Source organism: Octopus bimaculoides, chromosome 21, assembly GCF_001194135.2.
Source record: "Octopus bimaculoides isolate UCB-OBI-ISO-001 chromosome 21, ASM119413v2, whole genome shotgun sequence".
Taxonomy (NCBI): domain Eukaryota; kingdom Metazoa; phylum Mollusca; class Cephalopoda; order Octopoda; family Octopodidae; genus Octopus; species Octopus bimaculoides.
In genome coordinates, this window is record NC_069001.1 from 18,691,998 (window position 1) to 18,706,575 (window position 14,578).

The window sequence follows — 14,578 nt, forward strand, 5'->3', positions numbered from 1 at the left end:
GTATATATTTACACACACACACACACACATATCCAAAAGACAAAGAGTGGAACAGGTAAAACACAGACTACAAATGTTTCATAGCAAGATGAAGTTTGTTACATAATTTGTAATGAACACAAACCAGCTTAGCTAATCATTAGGTCTCTGTTACCTTAATATTATTTACATTGCTGCTCAGAGATGAACCAATAAGTTATCAAAACCAGCCACTACAGGAATGGCTAGTTGAGATTGCAAGTTAGGTGATAAAAGTGAGATTATAATAAAATGTGAAAGAGAAACCATAGATGAAAAGTTCAATAGTGAATGTACGATGTACAGTATATATACAGACATAAAGACATATATGAACATATATGTTTACATATACATACATATATATAAATACACACATACATAATACTATACACACACACATAGCACATAGACACATCCACACATACATAGCACATATATTACACACACTTGATTGGCAGCGTGTCTAGGAGAAGGACACGTTGATATAATACCTATGACCCAAGGACTTCTCTGTCATCATCCCAGCTTGCTGGGCCACAGCAGATGAACTCCAGGTGTAAAGGGTGGGGCCAGTTCTGTGCAAACTGCACTTCACCTGAAAACTCCATTGCACAGGCCAAAGGATCTGTCCACGTCCGTGACCACGATCACAACTCTCCAAGCCCTGTAACGATGGAAAGGGGGTGAAAACGGCAGGTGGAAGATGTCACTGGAAGCTGCAGCTCCCAACCTGCATGCAGGTGGTTTGGGACATTGGTCACCTGGTGTTGACTTGGAGATGACAATATCACTCGGCAGCATCCTTATCTAGGGAGAGCACTGCTTACTCCACATGGAGAGGAGCCTAGAAAAGGTGGCCTAAAGAAAGCTTGTCTCTTACACACCCAGTTGGCAAATCGCAGCCATTGGGCATCTTCTTCAAGCAGTCAAATATGCACAAATACAGAAAGAAAAGGCTCCAAACGCCCTTCAAATGTTGCCAAATGGCTGAAGATTGCATGTTGGAACGTCAGAACCATTCTGGACTCAGGTGACAGAGGTTACCCAGAGCGCCAATCTGCTTTCATTGCACATTAACTGTCCAGGCTAAAAATTGATATCACAGCCCTTAGTGAAGTCTGGCTCCCAGAGGAAGGCAGCTTGAAAGAACATAGTGCCAGATACACTCTATATTGGTCAGGCAAACCCCCATCAGAAAGATGCTATTCAGGTGTTGGTTTCATAAGAAACTCCATTGCTTCAATGCTGGAAACCCTACTAGTAGGTCATTCTAACCGCATCATCTCCGTGTGCCTCCCTCTGGAAAACAAGCGGCATGTCACGATCTTCAGTGTTTACTCTCCGACCCTCCAAGCAGACCCAGCAGACAAGAACAAGTTCTACTCAGACTTGTGCAGACTCCTCTAGGGAAACCCCATCGATGATAAAGTCATAATCCTAGGAGATTTCAATGCCAGAGTGGGCCAAAATTCAGAAACGTGGAAAGAAGTCCTCGGAAAACATAGGGATGTGAACTGCAATGACGATGGGCGACTCTTGCTTGAGTTTTTCACCAAACATCAGCTTTTCATCATCAATACCATCTTCCAGCAAAGAGACAGTCTGAAAACAACCTGAATGCATCCCTGATCAAAACACTGGCACCTCCTTGACTATGTCCTAGTGCACCAACAAAACTAGTCTGACGTCATGCACACCAGAGTGATGCTTAGCACAGAATGCCATACTGACCATCGTCTGGGCTGTTGCAAACTCAAACCCCACTTCAAGCCCAAACCAACAAAAAAGACAGGACTGGCTAACAACAAGAAAATCAAAACTAGCAATCTGCAGATAAACGAAGTGAAAGTAAACTTTCAGGCAGGACGACAGGCAATGCTTGATAAATCCAATAGCCCCTCAGATCCCTCTCCAGAAATCCTATGGGAATAACTGAAAACCACCATTCTACAGACCTCTGTAGAAATCCTTCGGTTTATGAAGAAAAATAACAAGGATTGATTTGATGAAAACAATGTCCTGATCCAGGAATTATTAAAGAAGATGAGGTGTGTCTACCAAGCACACCTGGCACAACCGACCTGCCTTGAGAAGAAAGCGGCCTTTCACTAAGTCTGTAGCTTTCTGCAGTGCAAACTCCGTGAAGTTCAGAATGAGTGGTGGACCAACCTCACATGGAGAACCTAGCTGTGCGCTGACTCTGGCAACTACAGGGGGTTCTATGAAGCTCTCAAAGCAGTCTATGGCCCAGCACACCAAGTCTGAAGTTCCCTGTGCAGCTCAGATGGCCAAGCACTTCTCACAGACATAACATCCATCCTCAGCTGCTGGTCTGAATACTTTGAGGCCCTCTTCAGTGCAAACTGATTTGTCCAGGAAAATGCAATCCTCCACATCCAGCAGCAACCAGTCAGAGTGGAATTAGATGAGCCTCCAACTCTGGAATAGACCACAGTTGCCATAGGCTGGCTGAAGAGCAGAAAGGCAGCAGGAGTCAATGGCATGCCATCAGAGATATGGAAGCATGGGGCTCCTGTCATACATACTAAACTCCATGAGCTCATTGTTGCATACTGGGAACAGGGCAAGCTGCCACAAGATCTCTGCAATGCTGTCATCATTACACTGTACAAAAATCAAAGGGAAAAATCAGACTGTTCAAACTACCGGGGGATCACCCTGCTTTCTGCTTCAGGAAAAGTTCTAGCAAGACTACTCCTCAACAGACTTGTTCTGTCCATTGCTGAAAATCATCTTCCAGAAAGCCAATGTGGTTTCAGAGCCAACAGAAGCACAACAGAGATGGTTTTCATTCTCACGCAGCTCCAAGAAAAGTGCTGGGGGCAAAACAAACCACTTTATGTAACATTTGTTGATCTGACAAAAGCGTTTAACACTGTGAGCAGGAAAGTTCTGTGGCAGATCCTAAACTGATTTGGCTGTCTCCCGAAATTCCTAACCATGATCATCCAGCTTCACGAAGACCAGCAAGAACAAGTCTGCCTGAATAGCGATATATCAGAGCCATTCCCCATCAACAACGGCATGAAGTAGGATTGTGTCCTAGCACCAACTCTCTTCAGAATCTTCTTCAGCATGATGCTCAAGCAGGCTACTGCATACCTCGATGCTGAAGATGGCGTCTACATCAGGCACTGTCTGAACGACAGTCTTTTCAACCTCTGGCACCTACTGGCTCACACCAAGACTCAAGAGCAATTGATCCAAGACCTCCTGTTTGCAGATGATGCTGCACTTGTCACACACACAGAAAGAGCCCTGCAGCACATCACATCCTGATTTGCAAAAGCTGGCCAGCACTTCAGGCTGGAAGTAAGCTTGAAAAAGACTGAAGTCTTACACCAACCAGCACCTCAGAAAGAGTTCAGGATGCCCCTACATCACCATTGCCAAAACAGAACTGAAGTCAGTACAGCAGTTCACTTATGCTGGATGTACCATTTCATCAGATGCGTGTATCAACAAGAAAGTTGACAACAAACTTGCAAAGGCAAACAAAACATTTGACAGACTGCACAAACATGTGTGGAATAATAAGCATCTTAAGATCAGCACAAAAGTCAGAGTCTACAAGGCCATCATCTTCATGATGCTCCTATATGACTCTGAGTCATCTCAAGCTTCTTGGACATTTTCGCCAAGGCTGCCTTCATACCATCCTCAACATCTACTGGACTGACTACATCACCTACACTGAGGTCTTCAAGTGATCAAAGGTCACCAGCCTGGGAGCCATTTTACTTGAGATACAACTGCATTGGGCAGGACATGTTGACAAGATGAAACACCACCACTTACCCAAGATCATCATTGATGGTGAGCTCACCACTGGCCACCACAACAGGGGGGGGGCATCAAAGAAGCATTACAAGGGCTGCCTAAAGCAGTCCCTTAGTGTTGTGACATTGATTATCATGAGTGGTCCATTCTAACAGTTGACTGTGTTACTTGGTGCCATACCATCAGCAATGCTGTTTCCTCCTTTGAGACCTCTCACAGTGCCTCTCTTGAAGACAAATGTCAGAGGTGAAAAAAATAATGCAGCTGCATCATCAGACCCTGGACAACTATACTGCTGTCATCATTGCAATCAGATATGTCGATCCCACATCAGCCTTATCAGCCACGAACAAGTGTGCAGGCAACATGGATAACAGCCTTCCTAATCTTCATCTGCGAAGCCAAGCCAAGATTACATGCTGTTATATTGCTCTAATTCAGTTCTATTGAACTGAGTTTGGGTTCTGCTTGGTCCAAAATACTGAGCATAGCATGGATCACCAACTTGAAATTGATTGGAAGTTTCAAGTACATCTCCCTCAGTAGTCCTTTTCAATTTGGATGGGTCAAATGAACTGGAGATGGAAGCAAGACGTCAGTCTTGGTGTGTAATTGCCGACTGTTGAGTAATTCACTTGGCGAGTAGCCACTAGTGGTAGGTTTTTATACCATCAGACAGCTAGTTGGCTCTGGCTGCTGGAACTGAAACTAACACGACACTGTTGGAAGGTAGGTTTAGAGAGGTCGTGGGCCAAAACTATGCACCTTTCTCCTTTATTGGTCAGTTGAAATTTTGATAGTGTCACATGACAATTGGCTGGTGCTGGCTGCTGTAGCCTACCTGTGAGTATTTAAAGGGAAATTTGGCAGGATGGTCATTTTCCCACTGCATCAAAGAAACCCAAGAACAAAAGGCCAAAGAAAACAGAGAAAGTAAAAACGCTCTCAACACCAGAGCTGAAGACACCTCCAAAAGGAATGGTGGGTGCCTGCTATGTTGAAAACGGTAGAGGAGTAGGGGCCAAAACCAGATGTGGTTCCTTTTGATGATGTCTTTAGCCACTGGATCCTATAAAGGAGCTGTCGAGGTAGCAAATCACGAAATGTGGTTGGAATTCCCCACATATATATATATATATATATATATATATATATATATATATACATACATGTACAAATATATACACATATACACACAGGTGTACATACATCTACATTGTAAATAGTACATATAAATTTGTAAGTGAAAGAGAAAGAAAATAAGGAAAAAAAGCGGGGAGAAATGATGATAGCAATATCTGACAGTGAAGGTAGGGGGTGGAAGAAGAAAGTAAAGTAAGGAAGAGAAAAGAAAGAATTGAGAGAAAGAGGCAAGGGAGAGAAAGAGAGGAAAAAAAGCAACTGGTGTGGGTTATAAGAGGGGAGGGGGAAGTAAGCTGGTAAGCTTACAATGTTTTTATAAGAAATATGTATTGAAAGAAAAAGTTTGATAGTGAGAGAGTATAAGGGAATAAAACGTGGTCTGGTATATGTATCAGAGAGGGCATAAGGACATATATATGTAAGAATAAATGTAAATACACACACACACAGATACACACACACAGATACATACACACACACACTCACAAAAACAGCTACATCTACATGCTCACACTAATATATGTGTATGTATGTGCATAAATATTGATGTATGTAAAATGCACTTGCGTGTTTAAAAACCATATATACTAACATATACACATACAAACATATATATGTATATGCATGTACATGAGCAAATATACATATATAAAACTGCATATTAAATGTTCATAGATAGATTCCTATAAACACCTGTAAAATACATATATAAAGATACAATACATATCAAGTGAGACCAAAATCCAAGGCCTCTGCCAGGGATAAACCAAAATCCAAGGCCTCTGCCGGGGATGTAGCCAGCCCACTTATGCGTAACATTCCTTCTTTGGACACTAAACTGTTGAGGCAAGTGAAATCGAAATCGAAATCGAACTAAATTTGTAGACTGGCACCCATGCCAACGTCTTCATTGAACACTAAACTTGGCTTGCGAAGACCTATTGAGGCAAGCGAAAGCGAAATCGTGATGGCACCTGTACCAGTAAATCACTAAGAGCACTGTCCGAGCGTGATCTTTTCCAGAGCGCCAGCTGTCTGGCTTTTGTGCCGGTGGCACATAAATAGCACCATATGACATTCGAGAGAGTTCGTTGCCAGTCCTGCTGGACTGACTCCTGTGCAGGTGGTACGTAAAATACACCATTTCGAGCGTGGCCGTTGCCAGTACCCCCTGACTGGCCTTCATGCTGGTGGTACGTAAAAGCACCCACTACACTCTCTGAGTGGTTGGTGTTAGGAAGGGCATCCAGCAGTAGAAACTCTGCCAAATCAGATTGGAGCCTGGTGTAGCCATCTGGTTTCACCAGTCCTCAGTCAAATCGTCCAACCCATGCTAGCATGGAAAGCGGACGTTAAACGATGATGACGATGATGATGATATATTGTATCCTTATGTATGTATACATATACATATATATACACATACACACTCATAGGATAAAGATTGGTGTGTTAAATATATGCGAGCAAGAAAATGATATGTATAAACGAAAATAGTTAAATGAATAAAATATTTAAAATAGAATATTAAATCACAAATAAATTAAGTTAAAAAACATTATTTTAGGTAATATGATTCAGTGGGGTGTAGCTTTTTGTGGGTTAATTACACATATTTTATTAAGTACGATACACAATATCATAAATATTATAAGAAGAAAATTGAAGCAGAACTTGTAGGGATCTGTTTGAACTGGAGAGAGAAATTTAATTCTGAAAAATTAACAATGCAATTCAGAGGACCATGAAGGACAAAATTAATAATATAAAAAACTCAGACAAAATTTTCGTGAAGTCAGATAAGACAAAAATTTTATATGTAGTCGATATAAACCTTTATAACAGACTCCTATCAAATAGCATTACAGACACATAGAAAAAAACAAACAATAATTTATATAGACATGTGAATATTGAAGCAAGAAGAATTGCTTCCAACCTTAATGTCACCGATAGAATAGGAAGCCCTCCCCCATGCATGCCCTTTATTACCCTTAAGGACCATAGAATACTTTTAATAGAAATCTCAAATGTAGAGTAATTAATCCACCAAAAACAGAAATAGAATGAATCAGCAAAATCATCTTAGATTCCTTCCTAGATAAAATAAGGTCTTAGATATACACCTTTAGTGTAACAGTAGATCTGTTATAGACTAATTTAAGGGTATCAGTGATAAGAAAACTGTCAATTTATGCAGTTTGATATAGTGGACTATTACCTGTCTATATCAAGACCTCTACGTCTTAGAGCACTAGGTTTTCTAGGGAATATGTAACAATCAGATGGCAGTGGACTTCCATACCAGCCAAAGAATAGCGAAGGCTTGCCAAGCCTTCTTGCTTCTTGCAGTGATGTCCTCGTCTGATCCACCTGATTTGCTGATCTTGCTGCCAAGATAGACAAACTCACTAACGTCCTCCACAGGTGCCCCCTCAATTGTGATTGGCTCTTCCTGCTTGTTGTTGATACACAGCACTTTTGTCTTTTCCTGGCTGATCCTCAAGCCCACTCACCATGAAGTTTCTCTCGGGTGGTCTACCTTATCTTGCATGTCTTGCAGGTGATGTAACAGTAGCGCGAGATCATCTGCGTAGTCCAAGTCCTCCAGCTTGTTCATCAGTGTCCACTGAATACCTTTCCCGGAGGTAGCGTAAAATCTGTGCTTTTGTATGGCTCTGAAACGTTGGAGAGTCACCTGCAGCAACTACAAGAAGATCCAGACCTTCATCAACAAATGTCTCCGGCAGATCCTCCATCTGAAGTGGTTCAACAGAGTGCCAAACACCAACCTGTGGAAAAGGGCCAACCAGGAGCCCATACCTGTTCAGATTAGACAAAGGAAATGGAGATGGATCGGGGACACATTGCAGAAAGAACCCTCAAATGTGACACGACAAGCACTTGACTGGAACCCGCAGGGGAAAAGGAAGCGAGGACACCCGAAGCAGACATGGAAGCAGAGCATTTTGGACGAGTTCAGGACCACCGGCCTGACATGGGAAGCAGCCAAGAAATACGCCAATGACCGCAAAAAGTGGAAAATAACTGTTGAGGCCCTATGCTCTACAAGGGGCAAAAAGGATTAAAGAAGAAGACGTAACTATCAGCAATTCTTACTGACTTTATTTTACATGCTAGGAAATTTTTACTTTGTTTTGATGATTCAAACTGAGTCAAGAAAAATGGGGATTCTTTATTTGATGTGCTTATGAGTGAGTACGAATTATTGCATGTTAATAGGTATTCATATCCTGCAGGGTTATATTAAGATGATGCAATATGAATGGACATGAACTTGATGGCCTTAGGAAGAATCTTATTGCATTCTTCCAAAGAATAGGCTTAAAAATTACAATAGACACAAATATTAGTAACATTAACTTCTTAGACATTAACCTAGATTTAGAATCAGATAGTTTTAAACCTTTTCTTAAGCCTAATGAAAGGCTATACTATATTGACAAAGAATCCATTTGCCTAACTGTCATTCTTAGAAACATAGTTAGCAACATAGGAAAGTGTATTTCATCATTATATTCAGACAAGGCAGCTTTTTGAAATGCCACTCTGCATTATAATGATACTTTGTATAACAGTGGATTCTCAGAGAAGGTCCAATATATTCATAATGTAGGTAACCATAGTAGAGCCTGCAAAACTAAGACTAGAAAGGTTTTGTGGTTCAATCCAACCTTCAGCATTATTGTTAAAACCAATGTAGGCAAAGAATTTTAAAATTTAGTTTCTAGACACTTTCCAGCCAACCACAAATGCCATAATATCTTCAATAGAAGAACACTTAAGGTTAGCTGTTCTTGTTGCAAAAACTTTGCCTCTCTAATAAACCAGCTCAACACAAAGGTCCTTAATAAGACTGAGCAAATTTCAAAGACCCAAGTTTCGAAGACCAAATTTCAAAGACCCAAAATGTAATTTCAAAGACGATATAGTTAACCAGGTGGCACATGAAGGATTCATACCCAATGACTAGTGTAACAGCACCATAGACAACTGCTACAAAGGTAAAGGTGACACCTTAGATAGAGATAATTACAGAGGTATCAAATTGTTGGATCAGTTGATGAATGTTACAGAGAGGGTCGTAGCCCAACTAATTAGGGAGAAAGTTAGTCTAGATAGTTTTGTGCCAGGGAGAAGCACCAGTATTGTTATATTTCTGGTAAGGCAGCTGCAAGAAAAATACCTGATCAAAGATAAACCTCTGTACATGGCTTTTGTTGACTTGGAGAAAGCCTTTTACAGGGTTCTCTGATCCCTTATCTAGTGGTCAATGTGGAAACTAGGGATAGACAAGTGGTTGGTGAGAGCTGTACAAACCATGTACAGAGATGCTGTCAGTAAGGTGAGGCTTGACAACGAGTATAGTGATGAATTCAAGGTACAAGTAGGGGTTCACCAAGGACCAGTCCTCAGCCCCTTCTTGTTCATCTGAAGGGATTTGTGATTTGTCTGCTCTCCTATTTACTTAGATTTTGGTTTTTGCTAGATTAACTCTAAGGCCCTTTGATTCTGGACCTTGTTTCCATGTCTGAAATTTCTTCTCTAGTTCTGGTAGTGATTCAGCTATAAGAACAAGGCTGTCAGCATAGAGGAGCTCCCAGAGGTAGCCTGTTTTAGATTTTTCTATTATTGCCTGGAGGACTATGAGGACTATGAAAAAGGTATAGGTAGAAACTCCATAAGATGTACCCAGCGTAAACTATGGACACATAAGAGTTGCAGCAATATCAGAAGAAGGTTAACAGGGAAAATAGTTTTTGTGTGTGGAAGGTGCACAGGTACAATTAACACTAAAAATGTACAGAAAACAGACTCCATCAAATGCCAGTGGGGAAAACTAGAAGTAGTTGATAGCTTCTGTTACCTAGGTGACCAAATCAGTAGTGAGGGTGGATGCCCTGAGAGCATAGCTGCTAGAATAAGAATAGTCTGGGCAAAGTTCAGAGAGCTCCTACCTCTGCTGGTAACAAAGAGCTTCTCACAGTAAAAAGCAGATTGTATGATGCCTGTGTGTGAACAATCGTCTTACATGGCAGTGAAATGTGGGCTGTTACCACTGAGGACATGCGTAAGCTTGTAAGAAATGAAGTTAGTATACTTTACTGGATGTGTAATGTTAGTGTGCTTGCACAACAGAGTGTAAGCATCTTGAGAGAAAAGTTGGGTACAAGAGGCATCAAATGTGGTGTGCAAGAGAGACAACTGCACTGGTATGGTCATCTAATGTGTATAGACAAGAACAGCTGTGCAAAGAAGTGCCGATCTCTTACAGTGAAGGGAATCTGTGGAAGAGATAGACCGAGGAAAATATAGGGTGAGGTGGTAAAGCATGATCTTCGAATGTTGGGCCTCATGGAGGCAATGACAAGTGACTGAGACCTTTGGCATAATCTATTGCTCCAAAGTCCAGATGGATAATACAAGTACCTAGAAGACATACATTTACAGACTCTACAGAAAATGTTTTTCAAAACGAGGCTATACCTATACAGAAAGTCTTTTCAAGTACCTGGAAAATAGAACTGCAATGAGCCTGGCCAAACATATATGGGATTCAAAAGAAGCAGGTTCTTCACTTTTTAAAATCTACTGGCCTGTTTTAGAAAAGGCTGCCCCATACAAGCACAGGTATTATAGAAGCTCAATGAAATGTCATTTATGCTTGAGGGAAAAGTCCTTTATTCTTTTCCATGATAAGCATGCTTAAACCAAAAAAACAAAGCTCTTGAACTACTGCCAATATGCTTCCAGGTACCTTATGAATTTCCAAACGATCCCTATGGACAGCAAACCTTTGGTCTTGACATTTCTCACTTTTATCATATATATATCCCTACCTAATTTTTATTCAGCAATACCTGGTCATTTAAAAAAAACATTCAACTTTTTCGATAGGCCCTTTTTTCCTGTCGAACTATACTGAATTTTATCTATAGGCTTTGCCAACTGATTTTAATTTTCAATTTATAATTTAAACGTATGTCCAATTTATTCATTTGAAAATTCTTCAAGGCATTGTCACAGCATGGCCACAGTCTCATGACAGAAACAAGTAAAAGATAAAGATAAGAGATTAAATGCATTGTTGCATATTTTCTTATGTCTGCATCTAAGTGTAAATGACAGTATATGTATGTATATATGTATGTGTTTATATGCATATGTGTGTCTGTTTATACAGACATGAGAAAAATGCTGCTTGTATCAATTGTGTGTGAAACAAAATTCGTCTTGTTTTTTTTAATGCAATTTTTAGTGTTTATTGTCATCACAGTTTGTATTAACATAAAAGCTCTAAGTGTACAATGAAGTGTATAGTATTTTCTTTGAGTTTTATCTAAGTTCTTCTCAAAAGAGTTCAAGCCAGTTGCTAACAAAATGACAAAACTTATTGAGTTAAGAGAGTTCCTGGTGTTTGTAAATATATGGTTGAGTTGGTGTGTTAGTTGAGTTGGTGTGTTGGTTGAGCTGTTGATGCACACATCCAAATGTGTGCATCTATTCACCTAAAGAATCTTAGATGGAGAATCTTTAGAGTGTCTTACAATTCTTCACTGTGCCACAAATAAATTGGATTTGGGGAATCTGCACTAGTTTCTTTGCTATTTCTTTGAAAATCTGAGCATTTCTAGGTTTTCGTGTAAATTTGCTGGTACATAACCAAATGCACCTATGATTATAGGTACAAATGAGAATTCATATTCAGGGCACAAGAGCTGTAAGTTCCTCATTAATTCACCATAAATGTTCTCTTTTCCCTGGATTTTTGATTGTACATTCACATCAGCTGACCTCTACAACAGTGCATGACTTTTGTTCCCTATCCCACAGAACAGTATCAGGTTTGTTATGTTTGTACCAAACTGATGTTTCTATTGGGGTCTTCCACCAGAATTCTTTGTTTTTAAAGGTATGAATACCTGCTGGTTTTCGTATGCCTTTGATGTATATGACAAGGCAGTCCTTCCTGTGGATAGCATTATAATGATATTTGAAACCATATGCCTCAGTGGCAGGTAGTGTCTCAGATATTTTGGAGCAACAACTGATAATGTGAGTGATATCTTCCACACTAGTTTAGTAGAGTTGACATTTTTTATCACAACATAGAGGTTTGGTGGTATCTTTGTCTGTCTTATTCATCAGGTATTTAGTAGCTATCCCCTGTTCCTGGGTAGGGAAAGCATATACTTCTAGGTAGGATGTAATGTAACTGTCACTGGTTGAGGAGAGCCTACTCTTCCTATCAATGCTGTTGTTGCCCTCTAGCTTACAGGATATGTACCCATGTAATGCTTTTTGCAGGTACGATGCCTGCTTCTCCTCCAAACTTCTGTTTAGGTAGGCTAGTCTAGCCTCATTTGGATTGCATGAGACAGTTGTATTCTCAGAGTACTTACACAGTAATTCTTCTCCAACTCCAAGATGTTGTTCCTCTCACTTTTGAGTATGCATAGAATGTCCTCATTTTTTCTTTATTGTTCAGCAGGTGTTGTCTGAGTAATACAGTGTGACCTTCAAAGGCTGTTTGGACTGACCTTATGCTTCTACTGCCATCACTTCATTTCACATAGATCCTATCAGTCACTGTTAATGTGGAAGTTGCCAGTGGTAGTCAGTACCTTTCTGGTTTTGATGTTGAGTATCCAGTCCAATATCCCAAATGTTGGCACTAGCACTGGCACTGCAAAGGTATTGTGAGATACTGTCGTGTTAAATACAGACAGTTCTGAGTTTCGTATTTTCCAGAGTCTACAGAAGTACTCTTGTTATTCTGGCTTAAGTCACAGCACCACCATATGCAACATTTTCAGTGATTCCAAGGTACTTGTAGCTTTCAACATTACAGACAGGGGAGATAGACAAGCCATTGCTGTACATATTTTCTCTGCTTGGTTGACAATCTGTCCTTGATTGACTCTTGCCCAAACTCCTTTCCAGTGTTTCATGAGAATGTGACTCGTTCTAATTGTCCCTTGATGTTGATCATATTGCCAGAATATAACTTTCAATCATCAATGAAGAATGTGTGGGTGAAATTAATTTTATTCTTTTCTGCATATCCCAGCATGTACCCTTGGCATTTTGTGAACAGGGTTGACAAGGAGCTCACTGCCAGTACAAACAACATTACAAATAAACTATCACCCAAGAATATGCCTGTTTGTAACAATAGGTCTTGCTCTCATTGCTGTCAGTAATAACTGTATGTACCACGTTGTGCTCAGTTTTTTAATATCATTCACTACAGCAGCTGGTACTTTGGCAAGGTGTAGTGATTCTATCATCCATGAGTGAGGTACAGAGTCGAACATATTGTACATACATACATGCATACATACATACATGCATACATACATACAATGGTTACGTTGGACTGGTCACCTTATTAGAATGAAGGATAGCAGGATTCCTAAGCAGATGCTCTATGGAGAACTTGTGAATGGAAGGAGACTCCGGTAGAAACAAAGGCTGCAATTTAAGGGCTGTGTCAAGTCCTCATTAAAGGCCTGTGATATGCAGGACACTGACTGGGAGAACAATGCCTGTCATCGCTACGGATGGAGGAAGCAGGTTAAGGAGGGGATCGAGACTTTTGAGAGAGCACGTATCCAGCGTGAAGAACTTAAGCGAGCTGCATGAAAGCGCACGGCTCGTATAGTGAATGGGGAAAGCTTGGTCTAACAATGTTTGCAGTTGTGTATGCTTGTCAGGAGCAGGGCTCATTAGCCACCAACAGAGCCGCAAATGCAAAATATAAGTTAGTCCTAGAGCACACAATGTTCCTGAAGGTCGGCAATGGTCTTCCTCTGTCACAAGTGGATGGCCATCATCATGTATGTATGTATGTACATATGTATGTATGTATGTACGTACATACGTACGTATGTATGTATGTATGTATGTATGTATGTGTGTATGTATGTAGACCTGTTAATCCAAACTCATTTATTCTCTCTCCATTTTTCCTTCCTCATCCTTGTCTGTCGAAAAGTGTAAGCTGAAAACACCAAAGCTTTTTCTATTTTCCAAAGCATCAAACTGATACACCTTGCTTGTTCTCTCACCTGCCTTTGTCTTATTTTTTGTACATTTCAACCATATAAATATATGTGTTTTCTATGTATGTATATATATGTATGTATGTATATATGTATGTATATATATATATGTATGTATATATATATGTATGTATATATATATATGTATGTATGGATATGAATGTATGTGTGTCTATATATATGTTTATGTATGCATATAATGTGTATATATGAATATATATGTATATATAAATATGTAGATATGTGTGCATGTGTGTGTGTGTGTGTGTGTGTGTGTGAATATGCATAATTAGGTATATATGTACAATTATTACTTCATTCTATAACCCCTCTCTCTGTTTTCTATGTTATTAAATATATTTTCCTCTCCTCAAGCTATTTAAAGGACTCCTGATTACTAAATATGTAGAAACACTTCAACCAAGAGTAAATTTTGTATTATTTCATTCTCTGTCTGAAGAATCCACCATCTTCAGGCATAATTTAAATAGTCGACCTGAACATAACCTATTCATTCAGCTAGTGTT